This window comes from Agelaius phoeniceus, chromosome 1 (genome assembly GCF_051311805.1).
Source record: "Agelaius phoeniceus isolate bAgePho1 chromosome 1, bAgePho1.hap1, whole genome shotgun sequence".
In the NCBI taxonomy this organism is placed as follows: Eukaryota; Metazoa; Chordata; class Aves; order Passeriformes; family Icteridae; genus Agelaius; species Agelaius phoeniceus.
This window is the reverse complement of record NC_135265.1, coordinates 124,090,432-124,110,617: the sequence shown is the minus strand read 5'-3', so window position 1 is coordinate 124,110,617 and position 20,186 is coordinate 124,090,432. Positions and strand designations below refer to the sequence as shown.

The window sequence follows — 20,186 nt, the reverse complement described above, 5'->3', positions numbered from 1 at the left end:
ATAAAATAAGCAAAACCAAAAAAGACAGTGCAGGATAAAATTTCAACTAAAGAAATCTCCAGCAATGAGGCGAGAAATGCAGTTTGAGTTTACAGTGGTCTTTTTAGTAGATGCATACTAGCAATTAATTTGATCTATAGTCTAAGAGGCATTTTATAATTAATTTCTCAGCATTTACCATATACAAGCCATCACTTTAGAGTGCTATGTCATTAACAAAATCCCATTTTTTCATAGAGAATAGGCATACTGATCTACATTTTCCCATGCCGCCTAGCCAGAATGGACTCGAGGGATATTATCTTATTCAGAAAGAACCTTTCAAGGTTGAATAAAAGAAATGGTGCAGGGTCCCTGGGAGAGGGAAGTGATCATCATTTTCACCTTCAACTCTTCTTTGATGTGGCAGAGTCAATTTTTAATCAGCAGCCATCAGACTGGGCTTCATTTCGCCTTACAAAGTCCTATTACTCTGCCACTTTCTGGAAGGAGGTGATAAGGACAATGCTCTTCTTTTTCTCTTCATAGAGCCCCGCATATGATGAGTCCCTTTGGAGAGGTTTGATAAAAAAAAAAAAAAAGAGTGAGTACGTAGGGATAAAGGTCACCTCTCTGCCAGAATTAACTCTTCAAGACAACAAACTTTTGATTCCAGGGTATTTGTTTTTAGCAATTCTTCTGTATTCTTCTGTATGTAGTTTTTGTGGTCAGCAGTAACAAGACAAGGGTTAATCCCCATGAAGCTTTTGATCTAAATGCTACTTCAGATTATTGGCCTCCACAGATAAAAAAAAAAAAATTAAAATGCAAAAAAACTTCACAAATAAACACACACACCCCTCCCCCACAAAATACATACCACAGACACTCAATTTCTCCAGTACTAAATGGATATTTTGAAATGATCAGCACAAAGAAATTATTAAAAACTAAAATACACGTATTTTGTCAAAGCATCTCAAAGTTATCCTTTATTGCAAGAATACACCATGGATCCTTACAGATAAATGACGGAAGAGATATTTCCTACAATTATTGAAATTGAAAAAAAAATCCCCCCTCTGGAGGTGTTTTTTATGTTAAATAAACCTAAATTATTTTTTAAACTATGCATTCATGCAGAAAAAAACCCCTCCATAATCTCTTAGTATCATTTATTGTAGTCAGCAGTCTTAATTGCCTCCCTGAAATGGATCAGAGTTCTGGGAATTACACACGAAAATGATGTTACCGCTCTCCAGTCTTCACATTCCTTGATATAATCTCATTAAAAATATCAAGCCTCTAGGTGAGGGAATACATATGGATGCTAAATGCATTTTAAGCAGGAGCACCTAAACTGATGACCTAGTTATTACAGAACAAAGCAGCTGAAGATGAATTTTAATGCTGAAATAAAGCAGTTTTCTTTTTTTGGTTATTACTACAATTATTAACATGTTTTTGGGCTGAATTTCTTATTATCCTGGAAAAAAATTATGATTCTGAACCAATCAAAACAGTGAAATGGGATTTTTGGCATAACACAAACTCTTATTTTGCAATAGACCACACAAGTCAAAAAAAAAAAACAAAACAAGGGAAAAAGAACTTGGTAGTACTTAACAGTTTCATTAGCTATAATTACCATAAATAGATGGAAAAAGAGGTATACCAAATTTCAATTTTTGGCTTTTTTCCTGAAAAATGTTAACTCTGTTAAAAAAAACCAGAAAAACACACTAGTGGAAGCAGACTCATCTCCCAGCCAAATAAATGGCAAAAAGGGGAAAAGTTATGCTAGATTCCACATATGAAATAAATCAATTTTAGAGAATTGGATTTCCTTTTATAAACTTAAAAGAATAATTCAGTAAGAACTGTGTATAAAGCCTGGAATATCGTATGTGCTCTGTGATCTGATGTGTTGTAAAAAAGAATAATTTTGACTTTGGTGCAGATTAACAGAGGCATTATATGGACTGGGTTTCAAAACAAGTAGCTTAAAAATGTCTGATATATTTCATTATTTTCAATATCAGACTTATCAGGTCAACTATGTGTGAGTCCTGTGGATTACACCCAAGACACAGAACAATATAAATTAATTTAATGAAAGAATGATTGCTATGTGATGCTGTGCTTTAGAAACAAATGGTCATAAACACTTTCATAGTAATTGAAATAGATTAAAAAAAAAAACCAAACAAACAAAACAGTAACCTTCCTGCATGTGAGGTAGTAGTGTTATTTTGCTTATGATAAACTCAGATTTCAGAGGTTTATAAGCCAAGTACTGAAATTTGTTTTTCAGGAAAAACCCACACAAATAATAATAAAGAACCTTTTCTCCCCCTTCTTTAGTAGTGTCATTAGTCTGTAGTCAGAAATGGCCTGCTTGGGGGATTGGTGACACAAGATAGTGAATTTCATGTCATGGCTGCCAGTTCAGATCTGTCATGTGTACATGAGAATAATTATCCTCTGACGGCTGTTGAGTGACTTGTGTTATAAGTAGCAGTATCACAAGGAGTGATTGTGGGCACAGTAGTGGAAGTCTTGGCAGAGAAGGCTAAGGATTACATGAGAAAGAACACTGAATTTTCTTTTTGCTTTCAGGAGCTGTTCCTCCCAGATAGGCTGTTAGTTTGCAGAAGCTTCCAGACTTACATCTTGGAGAGGATCTTTTAGTGTTATAGCACTATAACAGAAGTCATCCCTCACCTCAGAACTTTTAATAGTCTTTCACTTCATCTAAAAAAAGGGTCAAACTTGACCTGAATTGAATGGATCAGAAATTATTATTCTGCCTAGACCTAATTAATATTTTGCTGCATCTGCACATACACAGATCTCTTCCTGTGCTTGGATAAATCACATGGGAGGTTAGGGAGGACTTCAGAGTGAGCCACCTGAGAAGGATTAGTTATGGCAGTCATAGGAGTTGAGACGATAATTTCTCCCTAACACTTGGCTGTGTTCACATTTTTTCAACTTTTAAGGTTTATTTGTGTCCTATTATTTAAGCTTTAGTTTAAAATTCTAAGGACTACAAAGATGGAATATTGATAAAAAGTCTTCTTAAAGAACAAGTTCACCAGACTTACCAAAAGGCAGACTTTTGACATCACGTTCCTTATATATAACTTCATGATTTTGAGCTTCTGTCATGGTTTCCTCTCAAAAGTGTAGGCAAGTATACCTCAGTGGGATCTGATACTCAGGACAAGATTCAAGTATTTGGTAGGTGACATACGGAATTCAGAATAAACTAATAACTAAGATAATTGCAATATTTCTGGTCCTTAAGACACCTTCTGCTCATGAGCCTCAATATGGTGCAGATTGTCTGTAATACATGCCTGATTCTTGAGGCTTGTTGCCTTCTGCTGTGTCTGAAGATTGGATCTGCCCATTAGGTCTGCAGACACAACCATCTAATGCAGTCCTTGCATACTTGAAAGACGTTGACCAGAGGTAGGAGACAGAGGCAAATGCAATGGTCACTCAGCTGCTCTTCAGATTCTAGCTTTCTCACTAAATGTAAATTATTTTAAAGCCCTACATAGACACAGTCTGAGGAAGTCTAAATCCAGTTTAATTTGTAGTCCAAGACTCCAGGCACAATCTTTCTGCTGCTGCTGCATCATTGGAAAAGGCGCTGCTCTGGAATGCTGTCAGACTAGACCATCTTCATAGGTGCTCACACATTTCCTTCACATATTCATGTCACAATTCAGCTGGTAAATTCTTCTAAATTAATTACTTAATCTAGACCATTTTGATTTAGGTAGATGAGAAAGCTATTATAAGAGCAATGGAGCTGGAAAAAATGTTCGGTAAGGTAGAGTGAAGTCATAAATACTTAATAAATTATAACCTTTCTCACATGGCACAGATGCAACAATAATTGTATATTTATCCACTGTGGAAAAGACTTGAAGGTCTGTCAGAAGAAAAGCAAGAACAACTGAGGTACCCAGTATTCTCAGGAAATAGATAAACTTCTAAATTACATATAAGGCTGTCATTTAAAACTCCTGTAATGTAAAGTGATAACCTTTGAATGTTAAAAAAGCATGAATGGTGATTTCAGAATATGCAGTGAAGTGTCTATTAGGCAAATTTGAAACTAACAATCTTTTCAAATAAAATTTATGTGAAAGTCAAGGCTTATGTTAAAAGAATGTTGTTCAGGTTGAAAAATACCCAAAATTTAGAAAATTTAGGTAACTTGTGCATATGTGGAATAGCATGCAAACCCAAATGACAGGATCACATATTTAAACCACTCTCAGTGGCCTCATTTTATCTGTGTCCAAGACAATCCCTGACAATGAGCCTCTTCAACATTTTTATTCTCACTGCTATTTATTGGCAGCAGACCTTACTGAATGTGCACTGCCCACATTCTGTTCTGTGGTCACAAAGGCTGACTTCCACAAAGATTTTTCTGTGGCCACTCACTAATGTTCAATACACCTAATTCAAAATGTTAGCCAATATGTTTCCTCTGATCATAAGTCGTGAGAATTTCACTACTGAGTAACTTCATCTCTTTTGGTAAAAAATAAGTATACCAAATTATCTGAAAATCTGGGGAAAAGAAATTAAAGCCAGAAATACATAGTAATTTTAGAAGGCCAGCTTAAGACCTCAGAACCTGATTTTTGAGGCATTTCACCATTGCATTGCACTCTATAAATATGGTACACAGACCCACCATTTAATCAGTACTGTAGATTACATACTAAGGTTTTTCTCCTCATTGAAATGAGGGATACCTAACTTTGGATAACCTGAAAACTTGTTTTTTTTAATTTGGCTAACACTACATAGCAACTTGAAGGCGTTTCTTTTTGTCCATAGCATCTTTGTGAGAGAAACAGGGCAAACACCAAATTCATGGCAGGTTTCAGTTACTGTTGCCATGGGGGAACACTTCCTTTCTTACTGGAGTTACTGGGGTTTACTTAAGTACCAAATTGATTAGAGCTGTTATACCTTTTTGTTAATCTTAGACACTTGATAATGCACTCTGGCTCAATTATAATCCCAAGGTCTTGACTTCCCATCCTCACAGAGGATGCTGATTGTGTCAGTTTGTGCTCTGAAGCTTCTCACCATTCCAATCTTAGATGTTACCAATAAAGATCTTTTGGTGTCCCATGACATCCATCTGCATGCATCTCTCTGAAATACAGGATCTTACTCAATTCCATTAATTTTTCTCCTGCCTTTTCATGTTCCAGTCTCCCTTCTTGTTTGCTGCAACCAGTTCTTCCTTTCCTGAGACCATCTTTTTAACCCCTAGGCCTTGAGTTTTCTGGACTAAATAGTCTACATGCAGATGTGCAATGCATGATCAGTCTTCTAACAGACAACTATGCCTCATGTCTCTGTATTAATTGGAAAATTTAGGACATGGTTTTTTTCTTCACCTTGCAAGATGCACTGTTTTCAAAGTTTAAAATCATTGCCTACCAGTGGCAGCTAATGAATGACAAGCTTCTGCAAAAGTGCCAAGGTTCATTTTGGGGAATTACCTGCCTCCTCCCTGTTCCCATATATATTTTTCACCCGTGACACAGTGCGTGCTAATTTTTTGGGGGTTTGTAAATTTTTGAAATTTGGAAAGATTTTTCTAGAGACAGTAATATCTAAATCCATAGTTTTGGTAAAAATAGCTAACTTCTGTAGTTTTAAAATATTAGTGGATATTTATTTTTCTTCCTGTCAGGATCACCTCCCTAAGTAGCCCAGCCCTATGTGAGTAAAGAGTCAGTGGTAGAGACAAGCTCTCAGAGGCAGACCTTTGATTTTTACCTGATTGCTAATTCCAACTTTCCCAGACACAAAGGAAAGTGTTAATATGGTGAATTTTTTTTAATAAAAAGGAAAATAAATTCTTAATATTTGTTTATCACCAGCGGACATTGAATGGAATCCATATTTAGACAACTTGCCTTTTAGTACTTTTGATGACAATACCTAGGTTTGAGATATTCCAGAGCTTAATTATAGCAGTTTCACACAGTATAGGGCTAGCTGCTTTTCACTATTTGAAATATCTTAGACTAACCTCAGATTTACAGTATCTTCAGTTCCCTGTGAAAATATCTCCCAATATTGCACCAGAACATGTCTTATTAAAACTGTAATTTTCTAATCATACACATAATTTTACTCGTACTTTACCTTTTTTTTCTTCCCTGTTTTCATATTTTCTTAAAGATTCCTTAGGATAGAATTTTTTTTGACGTATTTTGAAATCTTCCAATTCATGGCAGTGTTCAGGGCTAGGCTAGATGGGGCCCTGAGGAATGTTATCTAATGGGTGACATCCTTGCCTTTGGTAGGAGTTCTGGAGCTAGATGAGCTTTATAGTGCCTTTCAACCCAAACCATTATATGATTTAAGATTTATTTCTCCAAAATATTTTGCTAATTAAAATTTGGTGTCTGTTTTTGTGCTAATTACTTATCAAAATTTTTTCTAACACTCTTCTCTGAACTACCAAATATAAATTGATTTCAGCACACTCATTAGATACTAATTTAATTAGAATGATGGTGCCCCTTCTGTTTTTACAATTTAAGTTATTAATGTATCAAAATGATCTTAAACTTGAAAACTCATTATTAAACAGATCTAAATGCAGAAATGGTGCTTTATTTGCATCAGTCTCATATTGTGGATTGATTCTTTGATGAAAATGGGTCATTTTATAATGACAGAATTTGTATATCTCAAAGGTTAGTCATGAAAAGACACTAGTAACTCAATCTGAATCTCACAAAAATATTGTCTGTACTTTAATGACTTTGTAATTGCTACAACTCTCTTATGCTACTAGTATTTGTTACTTGCAGACCTGAAGGAATATTTTCACCTACCAACCCACCTTTCCCTTAGGAAGAAGTGTGGGATATAGGTCAAGAGTTCAATAGTTTTCTACACAGTAAAAAAATATCAGTACTCAAGTCTCTTCCAACTCCTGACTAGGCATAAACAACAGTAAAAGAAACTGAACCATACCCTTCTGTACATTCAGAAGACAGCTCTTAAGTGTGTGAAAAGGAGGCAGAGTAATGAACATTCAAACAGGATGCTACCCTCAGAGGACTAGAAAGTTAACAGTCAGGCTGCCCTCCTGCCATGTATAAACTATGGAATAAGTCAGTCCTTAGCTGCATAAGGAGTTAATATTTATTTGAAAAGTACTTTATAGAACAAAAATGGTGGGTTTAGTTTATTGTTATGTTAAATATTTTAGGTTAAGATATCCCATTCCAATGCAAATATATGTAAATATATGTAATTCCTGTACAATAGCTTTTGCAAAGGCAACTGATAGAGCCAAATAAGGTTCTCTAACTTGGTTTTGATGAAGACAGTCAGTCAGTCAGTCAACTTCTGCCTCTAGAATACAGTATGGATGTCAGGTAGAGACTTAGGTCATCTGGTGGCCTCCATGCTACTGAGTAAAAGTCAACAGCTGCAAGCAAGGATGATGGACACTTACCACTTGTAAGGATGATGGACATTGATTAAACCCTACTGGGAAACTAGAAGCCAAAAGGGCTAGTGGAGCAACAGACTACCCTTGCCTCAGAAAACATTTAGAAAACTAGCTTGGTAGATGTGCTGTTCACTCACGTATATACATGTATATATATATATGGTACAATTTGCATCGTTACAATTTTTAATTAAATATTATCCTATAATCTATTAAAGTGTTAAGAGCAAGCAGATGCCTGGTGAAATTTAGGAAAGAAGTGTACAATAAATGTAATGGTGTGAGTATATGCGTTGCCATATAATCTCCAAATCACTCTGTCGTCCCAAAATAGTTCTATAAATGCATATCTGTGTTGTTTGAGTGTTGACTGACAAAAACTCAAGGCAGGATGTAATCAAGAATATTGCAGAGCTCTGGATGAAACAGAATGGCTTAATCATTTCTGAGACCTGGCAATTTTGGAGCAGTTCTATTGCTACAAAAACTGAAGTTTTACTTAGATTTAAATAAGATCTGTAGTCACATTACATTGTGAAAGATGGACAGAGAAACAAAAAGGTCAGTACTGGGGGCTGTGTGAGGTATTGCTTTTTTTTTTCTTAATCCAACTAATATAGGTTTCTTGTGCTATGATAAGAATGTTTGATCAGTGAAAGCATGTTTTAATGCCTTGAGGTGTAAAAGATGTTTTCTAGACAGACACAAGACAACGAGGATGATAATTTGGACAAGATGTTTCTAAAGGACCAACTACCAGCAAAGTAATCAGCTTCTGGGCAAAGAAAACACTAGGGGAGGAATGACACAAAATAAAGTGACAATATCAACAGAAGACAACGGAGCTGGAGGAAATCTGTATTACATTGTGCCATCCTGCTAGTGTAGACAATGATATAATCATACTACAATTTGATAAAAAGCAAAATAATCTTATTGCACTTACTTGAATGCTTAAGGCAATTATGGCTGATTACAGTAACTTATTAATATGCCTGTACTAGTAAACTCTTAATTGACATTTGACTGTCAATTTAAGGCCAAAACTCAGACTGTAACAAATAAACCTAAAGTAAATAAATGTAATACAAAGTTTATTAAAACCAGCCTCTATCAGTTTATAAATTACTTAATTCATACTGTGAACACAGCGCACTAAAATATTTGCAGAAGTATGGTACATACATGAAAAAATATATAATTGAATATTAAATTTAAATTCATATGCAGCTACATATTTCAATAATAAAATCAAAACTTGAATAGAAAAATACCAAAAGGAGTTTAGTCTTTGTTTTAAAACCATTGTAATTCAAACATCTCTATCAACAATAGTACTATATATGCATGATGTCTAATTTTTAATGAAAATGACATGATCTGCATGCATGGTCAACATAAAAGACAATTTAGCCCTTTATGTTTATAAGAACACAGAATCACTGGCTGTGGGTGACAGCTAATTTCCTCTAGACTCTTTATGCCCTGCAGCTATTAATGCACACTGATCTTCAAGAATTATTGGAAAAAATTAAACACAAACATAAAAAGAACAAAAAGAAAGCCATCAATTTAAGGCTAATTTCAACAAAATAATTTGAAATGCACTACTACTTTTAAAGAATATACAATATAATGCTGGACTAACAATTTTGTATGAAAAACAGCCAAGTATCACACACACAAAACTATTATAAAGTACAGATGTTCTCTTAGATTGGGAAAAAAAGCTCTCTTTTGGTATATTTAAACAAACCATATGGGATTCATTTTAGTTATTTCAAAGCTTTTTTAGATACTTCTTGTACAAATACTTCAGGCGAATGATATGGGATGTGAAAAAACTCCCTAACATACTTTTATTCCTTGGTATTAAAAAGGTACAAGGCAATAATTTAAGAACTTAATACCAAATGGATTAACTAGAAACCAAAAACCAGTAAAATAAGAAAAATAAAGAAGCAGAGTAAAATTTTCTTCTGGGTTTTACTGCCTTTGCCAAATCATTTCCTATTTTTTGTTTAAGTTAAATTACTGCGGTATATTTCACATCTAAATTCATTCGCTTTTACTTTCCGGTAATCTGTGCTTTCCTCTAGCTGTGCAGAAAGTTGTCCAACATTTTATCCAGTCTGATTTATTTGTTTATCCTTGGTTGTTCAGCATTCCTTCTCAATAGAAATTCCATTTTGCCCTTTGAGGAAACTTTTTGGTTATTTGATTGCAGGATGTGTGTGACAAAGTTGTGATTAGAAGAAAAAGTCTCAAGCAAGTTGATATCATTCTGCCCTTGCTTCTCTTTGTATTGAGCTCCAAGACATATATCCTGATTACAACTAGCTACCTGCAGTTCAGATTGCTGACACTGATTTCAGGTTTGAAATTGTGGTTTTGCCTGTGCAAGTTATTCATTTTCTCAAGATGTACACTGAAAATAAACATGAATTATCTATATTGGATATAGCTAATATATCTAATATAGGACGTGTTGTTGTTGCAGCTTATTTCTATGGAAGAATACGAAAAAGAATGCAATTCTCTTAGGTGGTCTTCAGGGTTCAAGTTTTGTTCCTTAACCCCAGCTGAATGAGCCAGGATTGGTAGCCTGGAGAAGAGGTGATTCAGTGGGATCTTATCACTGTCTACAGCTACCTGAAAGGAGCTTGTAGTGATGTGTTGGTCATTGGTTTCTTCTCCCTAGAAAAAAGTGATGGGATGAGAGGAAATGGCATCAATTTGCACAAGGAAGGATTTAGATGGAATATTAGGGAAAACATCTTCACTGAAAGGTTAGTCAGGCCTTCAAACAGGCTGCCCAAGAGAAGTAGTGGAATCACCAGTCCTGGAAGCATACAAAAAGATTTGTGGATGTGGCCCATGGGAATATGATTTAGAGGTGAGCACAGTGGTGCTGGGTTAAAAGTTGGACTCAAGGATTTTGGAAGTCTTTTTCAACCTTAATGATTCCATGGTTCTACTATTCCATTGCAGTTTCCAATCTTTTCTGTGAAACTCCAGTAAACATCACAATCACTGAATGAAGTGACTTTACTAGATGGATATGTTTAGTCAAGGGTGTCATACATAAGCTCTGTAGCCAATTTGAAAATGGTCTAAAGTCCAATATGTAGATTTTGGGGTGAAATAACATAGTGATCTTTTCCACATCAAAGGCAAAATAAATGCAGCATTTTATTGAAGAAACTACAGAAGAAAGGAATTGTTTGGTTTTAAAGATTGGTAGCAGGAGGTAAGAGCTCATGCTTCCAAACCAATTGCACACAATCTTTTTTTCATGTCAAATGGTTATCTGAGATCTACATACAATTAGTGCTGGTTTTGGCATATTTTCTAGTGAAGAGTTGACCTCGTCTCACAGTCCATAATTATGAAACAGTTACTATCTGTCATTCCATCCAAGCAGGATCTCATGATTAAATGACTCAGCAAACTCAAGCTGCCTTAACAAAAGATGTTTGGTCATTTGCTAGTGGCATGAAAGACAATGAAAACCTTGTTTAGTATACTTAGCAGAATGGCAGTTGAATCATATATGATTGGTATATGACTGGTAAGCATTTGCATTCTATTCAGACTGAATATTAACATAGGTGAATAATTGGAAATTATCTGAAAGAGCATGGCTTCCAAAAAGGAAGTAACAACATGGTGATGTGCTTAAATTCTGAGGATGAGAATGCTTGGAGATTCAGATTTTATATGAATTGGGACACTCAGTGTTTCACAGAATATATTCTGAACTCTTACAATGGCAATATTGCATGTTGAGGAATTAAATTTTTAAATTTTCTTTTCTTAAGACTTAATGACACTTTTTTTCTGGTTCAATTTAATGTGAAACTTTGCTTGTTTGATCATATTCTAGATCAGCCTAGTATATATAATCTTTAATAGGTAATGGTATAGATTTCTGTGGATTGGATACTTTCTATTAGCAGTCACTCAAATTGCTAGATTTAACATTGTCATTAGTGATAATTATGATTCATTTTGCTACATGAGAAAACTGAAATAGAATATGATGAATCACACCTTTGCAATGTCATGACATAATCTGTTGGCAAAAAATATAGCATATAGTTTAAACTAGTTTAATTTTTATTCGTTGTGCTAATCCTCAACATTTCAATCAACTTAATAACAATAATTTTTAGCTCAGCCCACGTATTTCCAAAAATAAATACTTATATTAAAGCTATGTAATCCCATTTCCAGAAACATTTATAGAATGTCCATGTAACCATGCTGGTCAGAAAAGGGCAGTTACTTCTCTCATTTCACTTAACACATTTTACTTGCAAATAAACATTGAAAATATGTCCTTTTTAACACCTCTATACATTTTTGTATCCTGGCTGTGTTGTCTTGACTGCTGAGATTTTTTAAAGGAAAGAAAAAAAATTAAGTCGCAGTACCATGGCCCCATACCAAAAACATATTGCTGTGCATTCAATTGCAATATTTCTCCTGAGGCCAAAACACTATTTTCACCAAGAATAATGGTATGCAAAATAACAGGAAACATACTGTGAATAATGTCTTACATATGGAACCCTTGGTACTGTTAGTAAAACATTGGTTATGTGCATGCAAAATTAAATGGCTATGAAGAAGAGACAACATAATAGTTTGTGGATTTATGATGTATTAGCTAATCGCTATTTTATTTTATTTTAAACACTAATATTTATACTTTAAAAATATTTCTAAAATTATTGCATATACCCCTACTGTTACACAAGGCAAAATGAAGTTAAAAGTACATTTAAAAAAAACTCCAATACTTGCAAAGTGAATATAAGGAAGGTACAGATGAGCAAATACCATTTTGACAGCGATGCTGGACTTCACCTTGAGTTCTTCCAAAAACTAGATAGGTCAAAATGATCAAGCTTTTTATTAAGCTATCATAATGGATTATTAGTTTGGTTTTACTACTGCTCCTATATCTGACACACCTTTCTGTTGAAGTGGTTTCAGTAAGGTCACTGCCAAAATGTGAGGAATCCTGCTCTCTGAATTCCCCTCCCTCTCAAATTCTGGCTGAGGTATCATCAAATAATATAATCAAATTTTTGGATACCATAACTCACCCTAAACACTAAGTCTTTATATGTAAATAGAACAATGACTTCTGAAAACATTGGTGCTTCCAAGGTTCATCATTGCTTCAATGCCTTTTGGACAGAAATAACATAGCTCCAGGGAATCCACAAGTCTCTTTATCAAAGACTGAACTGTCTGGTTGCATATCACATAAAAACAACCACAGTCTCAGATTTCCAGGAGAATTTTTGAAAATTTTCTGGCAATTGAATAACCTAAGAGGCATGGGTTTATAAAATCAGGCAATCATAGAATGGGGTGAGAGGGAACCTTAAAGATATCTGACTAGTCCAATCCCTCTGCTGTAGGAAGGGACATCTTTCACTAGATCAGGTTGCTCAGACTCCTAACGCTCCTGATTTTAATGCATTGATAAATTCTTTTGTCAGGAGAACCTGTTCTAGTTTTGCCTTACCTCATCAGAAAAACCTTTTTGCTTATGTCCAACTAAACCTGACCTCTTTCAGTATAAAATCATGGCTCCTTGTTCCGTCACTACAGGCCCTAGTATAAAATCTCCCTCTGGCTTACTTATAAGCCCTCTTTACAAATTGGAAGGTCACAATAAGGTGTCCCTGGAGCCTTCTGTTCTCCAGGTTAAACAACCCCAACTCTCTCAGCCTGTCTTCACAGCAGAGGTGTTTCAGTCCCCTGATCATTTTCATCAACTCCATCAGGACCCCCTCTAACAGATCCACGCCTTTCTTTCATTGCAGGCCCCAGACTTTGATGCAATACTCCAGGTGGGGTCTCATGAGAGATGGAAGAATCACCTCTATCAGCCTGCTGGCCACGGCTTCTTTTTGGTGCAGCCCAGAATATGTTTGGTTTTCTGGGTGGCAAGAGCACATCATCAGCTTAGGTCCAATTTTTCACCCACCAGTATCATCGAGTACATCTCTGCAGGACTACTCACTATGAATTCAGTCTCCAGACTGTATTTATATTCACTTACAGAAATCCAGATAGACAGCATCTGCAGCTCTTCCCATCATCATCTTCCCAGAGATGAACTCACTCCATATTAGAAGGCCACCAGATTATTGTGGCACATAGTGCCCATGGTGCAGCAGTGTTGTCTGTCTCTATGCATCTCTCTTTCACATATATTTTGACATAACTTTCAGGAGGGCTTCATGAACTTCCCAGCTGTAGAGCTAAGACAGACTTATTGCTCAGCCAGGGTGAACTTTTTTTAAAAATAGGTGTGACCTTTCCCTTTTCTCCAGCCACTTGGGTCTTTCTCTGACTGCCACTTTTTTTTCTGTATGATCAAGAGTGGTTTGGCAACCACAGCACCACTTAAGCAACACTATCTGACCATTATCACAGATATCTTCACACTTTTTAGACACATACCTTTCTGGTATATGAGCTACAGATGCATGTGATTACCTTTCAGTAAGGATTTTAGTATGAATAGCTAAACTATATCTAGAAAAAAATATAATCAGAAAGCTATACTGTGTTGACTGTCATATCAGACTGATACTTGCTATTTTTCCTAGATTCTTTTCTCACCAGTCACACTAAAATGATTGCACAAAGTCACAGGTTTGTGCTTTATTGCTAAAATCAAAACAGTTATTTTCTTGAGATTTCTTAACACTTTCTTGCAAAAACAGTGCCATCTCTTCTGGAAATATCACTCTGAAAAACCTCACAGGTCTGCTTCCCTAAGGATGCACTTTATACATTTTACACCTTCTACACATTCTTTAACTATATTGGTCAATGCCTTGGGCATGATTGTTACTGGCTGCAGAAATAACTTCTGACAGTCTTACATCAGAATTTACCATAATATCAGCACAGTTACACTGTTATCACCATTTACTACACATTCATTACAAAGAAGAATTTTTGACAAATAATCCAAATGTTCTAATTTAAGGAATATTCTATCTTTCTTTTTTCTTTTCCTCTTTACACAAGCAAGTAAGATCACAATAACCTTTTAGTACCAAGGGTAACTTCTATATTTAAGCACATGAATAATGCCATCTACTTTTGTCAAGAAAACTTAGGCATAAATTATCCTTTCTTGTATGTCTGTAGAGCCCACACCTTGAGAAATTAAATAACTGAATTAGAAATAAATTCATTCTAGACAGATTCTGGAAGTGTGCTATCTTGTGTGTCATTTCATTGTAATTCACATGCTGTTTCCTGGTACTGTGAAGCCTCAAATATATGAAACTACTCATCAAAGAAGAGGTCATTCTTAAAGAGGAAAGAAAGCATCAAATGCACAGTCACATTACACACAAAAAATTACTCACAAAAAATTACTCACAAAAATACACAAAGCAATCAAGAGAACACAGTCAGAAGACATAAGAAGATGCTTATTCTTCAGTTTGCTGTTATCATTATGGTATTTTATCATAAAGTCAGATTGTGAAGAACTGAACCAAAAAGAGATTTTATTCACTCTGGGTCTGTATGAAATGGCTAGGACCCTAGGAACATTTGCAGAAGAATAGTTAATTTTAAAGATAGAGTACTCAATTTTCAAATAGGTTTCAAACTAGACTTCTCCCTTTCTAGGTATGTGAAAGACCACAATAAATGCTCAATTTTATGTAAAGACAAAATTATTATGTTTATTATTAAAATTTTATTATTATTTCATTTAAATTATTAACTTGTTCTTGTCTCAATGAATGAGATTTATCTTTTCTTTACAATCTTCCTCTCCACAGGGGGATATTTGGGGGGAGCAGTGAGAGAGAGGCTATATGGTGCTTAGCTGCTGGTTGGGGTTAAAGCACAACAGGGAATTTGGCTGTGAAACAGAGGCTATATTAGCTCTTGGGCATCAAGGAGGTGGAGCTGCAAAGACTGACCATTTTACTTAATGCTTTAGTCATGAAAAAAAAACTAGCTGTGATATAGGATTCTGGCTTGTCTTTTTGACAAATCTGATCCCAGGTCAATGCTGCAGTCATGAGGACATGGCGTATAAGAAAGGGTAGATATCTACCTCTTCTTTGTTTCACTAAGTACTTTAAATATAGGCCTAAATCACCACTCTTCTGTCTGTCCAAATGACTAGTTTAATATGATTAAAAAAGCCAACAATGTAATAAGAGGCCTAACTGGGACTCTTAACCAATCTGGCTAAGAGGCTGCCCCACATCTGCTTTCTTACTCCTCCTCTCAGAGGAATGGATAGGAGAAAATAGGGAAAAAAATAATAATAAAGCTCATGAAAAGGAACAAAGACAGGGAGATAACTTGCCAAATATTGTTACGGGCAACCAAACGATCTGAGGAAAACTAATTTGTTGCCAATTTAAATAAATTTGTGTAGTGAGAATCATAAGCAATAACCAAACATGAAAACCATATCTTTTCTTCCACTTTCACAGCCTCAGCTTCTCTAGACTCCTTATCTTACACTAAGTGGCACAAGAGAAGTGGGAAATAGGGAGTTGCAGTCAGTCCATAACATCTCTGCTGCTTCTTTGCTTTCACTGTTCCTGTACTCTATCATGGGATCTCTATCAGGATCAATTGTTCAGTAATGAACACCTCTTCTGGCATTGGGTCCTCCACAGTCTGTAGTGTAGATATCTGTTCCCCTATTAAATTCCATTTTCTCCTCCTCCTTTTCTCACTTTGGTTTTACCTCTTCTGTTTCTTACTCTTTTTCTTCCCCCTTTTGTGTACCTTTGTGGGGTTTTTGCTCTTCCTTAAATATGTGTTCTCACAGGTACTGCCATCTCAGCTGAGGGGTTCGGCTGTGCTCTGTGGTGGGTTAATTGGAGCTGGCTGAAAATCCAGCACAGAACAAACCCTGAGTTCCTACCACAGAGGCCATCCCTGAACCCCTCTGCTGCAAACACCTGACTGCTATACCCAACACAAATGTCAACTCAAATCTCTGCTTACAGGATAGGACTGCATACTCTAAGAAACAAATGAACAAAATGGAGAAAAGAAAATGTTCAAAGGGGAGGAAGTTCAAGGCTGTGAATTTCAATTGAGAAAAGATTTTCCTAGAGCTACAAAGAGGTTAGACACCATATACTCTCTTTTGTGTGTCCTGTCTGCATATACATATTTTTTCTTATGCACTCTGAGCATGCTAGATCCACATAGATCACATGAACCTTAAAGTGCATATGATCCTGACACTGGAAAGAGATTTATAAGGCAACATGACAGTAGAAATTGCAAGCATACTTGATTAAAACTATATGACTGGAGAATTTTTAAGATTCTTTGGGGCACTTCTCATTTCTGTCAGGCTGCATTTCTGCCCCTGTACATTTCTGAATGAGCGCCTCAGTATTTGCTGCAGAAGATATCACATCCTGAAGATATCACATCCTGAATGACATTTCACTAGTGATGCTCATGCAGCAGGGTGACGTGAGACTGACAGCATTGCCTGCCCATGCAGGTTTAGTCTTTGCCCTCTCTCACATTATGACCTCTCCCTCTGCTTTGTTCAAGGTGGGATCTCATTCCTTGCTCTTAGAAGTCTAGTCCTCCAAGTTCACCCAGCAGGGATGTGACTGCAGCAGCACAACTCTGCTTCCACACCAGGGCTTTGGTGACCTTGAAACCTTCTCTCTTTTCCATACTGTTAATGTATTTTCTTTCCTGAGATCTCAAGAAGAAAATCAAAGCATATCTTTTCCCTGTCAGAGTTAGGAGGAACCTGTTCTGCTTTGAATTCATATATTCTTTCAAATTTAGCAGGTCACTATAATTTCAAGCTTCATGCCATATTTTATGGATGATGTATTTTAAAAATATTCCATGCATGAATATCTCAACTAACTTGAAAACAATATCCTGGTTTTCCTTCTTCAGAGAGACTAAACATGATAATAAAAATACACAACAGATATGACATTCTTTGTCAGCATTACCACTTCCTTTGCTATCTTTCTGAATATTAGAATGTTTTTATTGTACAAACGTACACAGGTGCTTACAGTCCAACTTGTATTTTAACACGTTAATTATGATTGTTGATCACAATGTAGCTTTCACCATAGATTTCACATGGCTTTCTCTAGAAAATTGGAGGTTACATTCTAAGCTTTTTAAGAGTACGTTGTCTTTTAAATAAGAGCAGTTTGGAGAAGTGGGTGTGTCTTCTGCGCTGTGACTAAAAGAGCTGTTTACTTACTCAAGCAAGATTGTTTCTGAAAGAAGACATGACTTTTTTTAATGGTAAAATACTGTAGTGAAAAGATCAATGTATGTTAACAGCAAATGCACCCTTAATTACAAAATGGTGCAACCTAGCCAAGATTATACATATTGTATGAATGAGTACTTTTCTAGATTCTAGAAAAATAGTATCTAGCATTAGGATTCACAGGATTGAATGTCACTTGTCTAAAGGAACAGACATGCCTGGCAATAACACCATGAATCAAATCAATGGCAACAAGTTTCAGTAAAGGCCAAGGTAGGTTGGCCTCTTACTCAAAATGCCATATGTCATAAAGAAGTCAGTCCTAAAATTAAATCTGCCTATGGCCAGTTTAAGTGATATAAGAGTGCAACTTACATAATAATAAAAGCTTTAGAAAATAAAAAAGGGATAATATATCCATTGACACTTGATAGTAGAATAAAACAAATATTAGGGAGTAATTGCACTAATTACACTTGTAACTATCCCTGAGTGGCCCTCCACGTATGTGGGAAATCATTTATAACATAACTTGAACTTCTTAGTCTTAGGGGACTCATGAGTATCATTCCCATGTTGGCTGTGATGACTGACAATGATAGGCACCCTTGTGAGGGACTCAATTTGATGACCTACTACCTACTTACATCTCAGGCTTTGGAGGACTGGTCTCCCAGATAAGGATGGATTCCAGCCAATGTCATTACTGGGTTCATGAAACATGTCACAGAGATGAGAAAGAGTTTTCTGTGTATTCACAGAACAGTGACATGATGGGCAACTGCAACCTCTAAACACAATGCAATGCTGCCTTGAAGTGACTGTCTCTGGGGACAAGAAGCTGTCTCTCCCTTCCTGTCTATTCAGGAATGGTTTTGGCATTGCTGCTTTTACCATAGTAAATCAACACCTTCCAAGGAGCTGGTTTTTGAAATAAAGTGTTTGTCTAAAAATGTGCACTGTCAATAATTGCAGTTACCTCTTTGGTTTTTGTTTTGTTTTTTTTTTTTTTTTTTTAACTTTTATTCTAGATATTTAAGTGCATTCTTAGAACTTTTTATAGTTCTTGAGACATTGCATGCTATTCAAAGTGCTTTTCACAGTCAAATGATGAACAGCTGAAAAAAGATTTCTAAAGGAAATACTTGCACATCCTTAAATCTAATAGCAGTGCCAGCTACAGATATTGTACTCAAGAGAAAGGAATCTTCTGTTCTTGTAGATACTAATTAAGCTGTAGTGTTCATGGGATAGTAAATATCAGTGACCTCTTTTTGTCTTTTTTTTGTTTAAGTCTTAACATGCAGATTATGACAGGGTAGTTTAGTTCTCACTCTTATGGCCATTTTCTTATCGTTATTATGCAATATAATAAGATATTTCATTATTATTTAGTCTGAAACTTTTGCTAAGAAGTTGCTGAAATTACCTCAAAATTTATACTTGAGTTACTGGACTCATTATTTCAAACATCTTGGTCTGAATCAATATCAGTAATGATTCATTCTTTTGATTAAGAAGTGACTCCATCTGTAGATGTCAGATAATTACTGAGATGACCTATAATGAGAACATTTCACAACTCTGACTTAAATTTCTTATTCCCTCAACAGCATAATGACTTCCTCCTAGATCTTTTTATAGTGTGTCTATGCTCCTGGGGTTTCTTTTCATGATCAGTCACTATCAGTGGTTGCTTCTATCATCTTTTTTTTAGTCAAAGAAAAATAGTGGCTCCATATAAAAAAAAAGTGTTTTTACTAGGATTATATTTTATATTTTTTCTTTTCCTGTGTATTACCAAATTTTGTTCTAAAAGCTCTGTTATATTACTGAATGTTTAAAGCTGACATGGACTGCAATGGTAAGAGATGATAGAAGATACTCTTTGTTATTCATTTAAGTAGTCTAAGGGGAATCAATGTGTTTTTAAATATAAAATATTAAGATTAGAAATGCAAGATATTCTTTTGATCCCAACAGCTGGGAATATGGTATTTAAAAGTTTGTAAGAAGAAATGATAACTTTCACTGTGGGGCTTGCTGCAGTACTTGAAATTCATTGCTATGGCAAAATACAAAGAGTACTTTGTAGTTAAGTCATACATTCTTTGTTATTTCTTTTGATTCTTTTGTGAACCATTTCCAGGGAATAGAAAAATTACATCAACATCAGACTCTGCCTTTTGACTCAAAACATACCATTTTTTACTCATATATATTCACAAATATTTAATATTTTTCTAATATAGTCATGTAAATAGATTGTGACTATCTGCTTTTACTAACAGACTCTCTGGTCTCTGCTCTCCTTCTCAGTATTTTTTGTGTTGATTTAACAAATGCATTGATTCAATATTGGCCTTTAATTTGGTTAGTATGTCATCCATGGCTGCC

The 20,186-nt window shown here is 35.4% G+C and overlaps 1 long non-coding RNA gene across 1 annotated transcript in view; it reads right to left on the bottom strand.

Moving 5' to 3' along the window:
- Positions 1–512: 512 nt before the first annotated feature.
- Positions 513–20,186, bottom strand: part of LOC143696125 (uncharacterized) — a 29,041-nt gene continuing 9,367 nt past the window's right edge. Inside the window, exon 3 of the long non-coding RNA XR_013185534.1 lies at positions 513–549. This is a non-coding gene — a long non-coding RNA (uncharacterized LOC143696125). The remainder of the gene's footprint in view (positions 550–20,186) is intronic.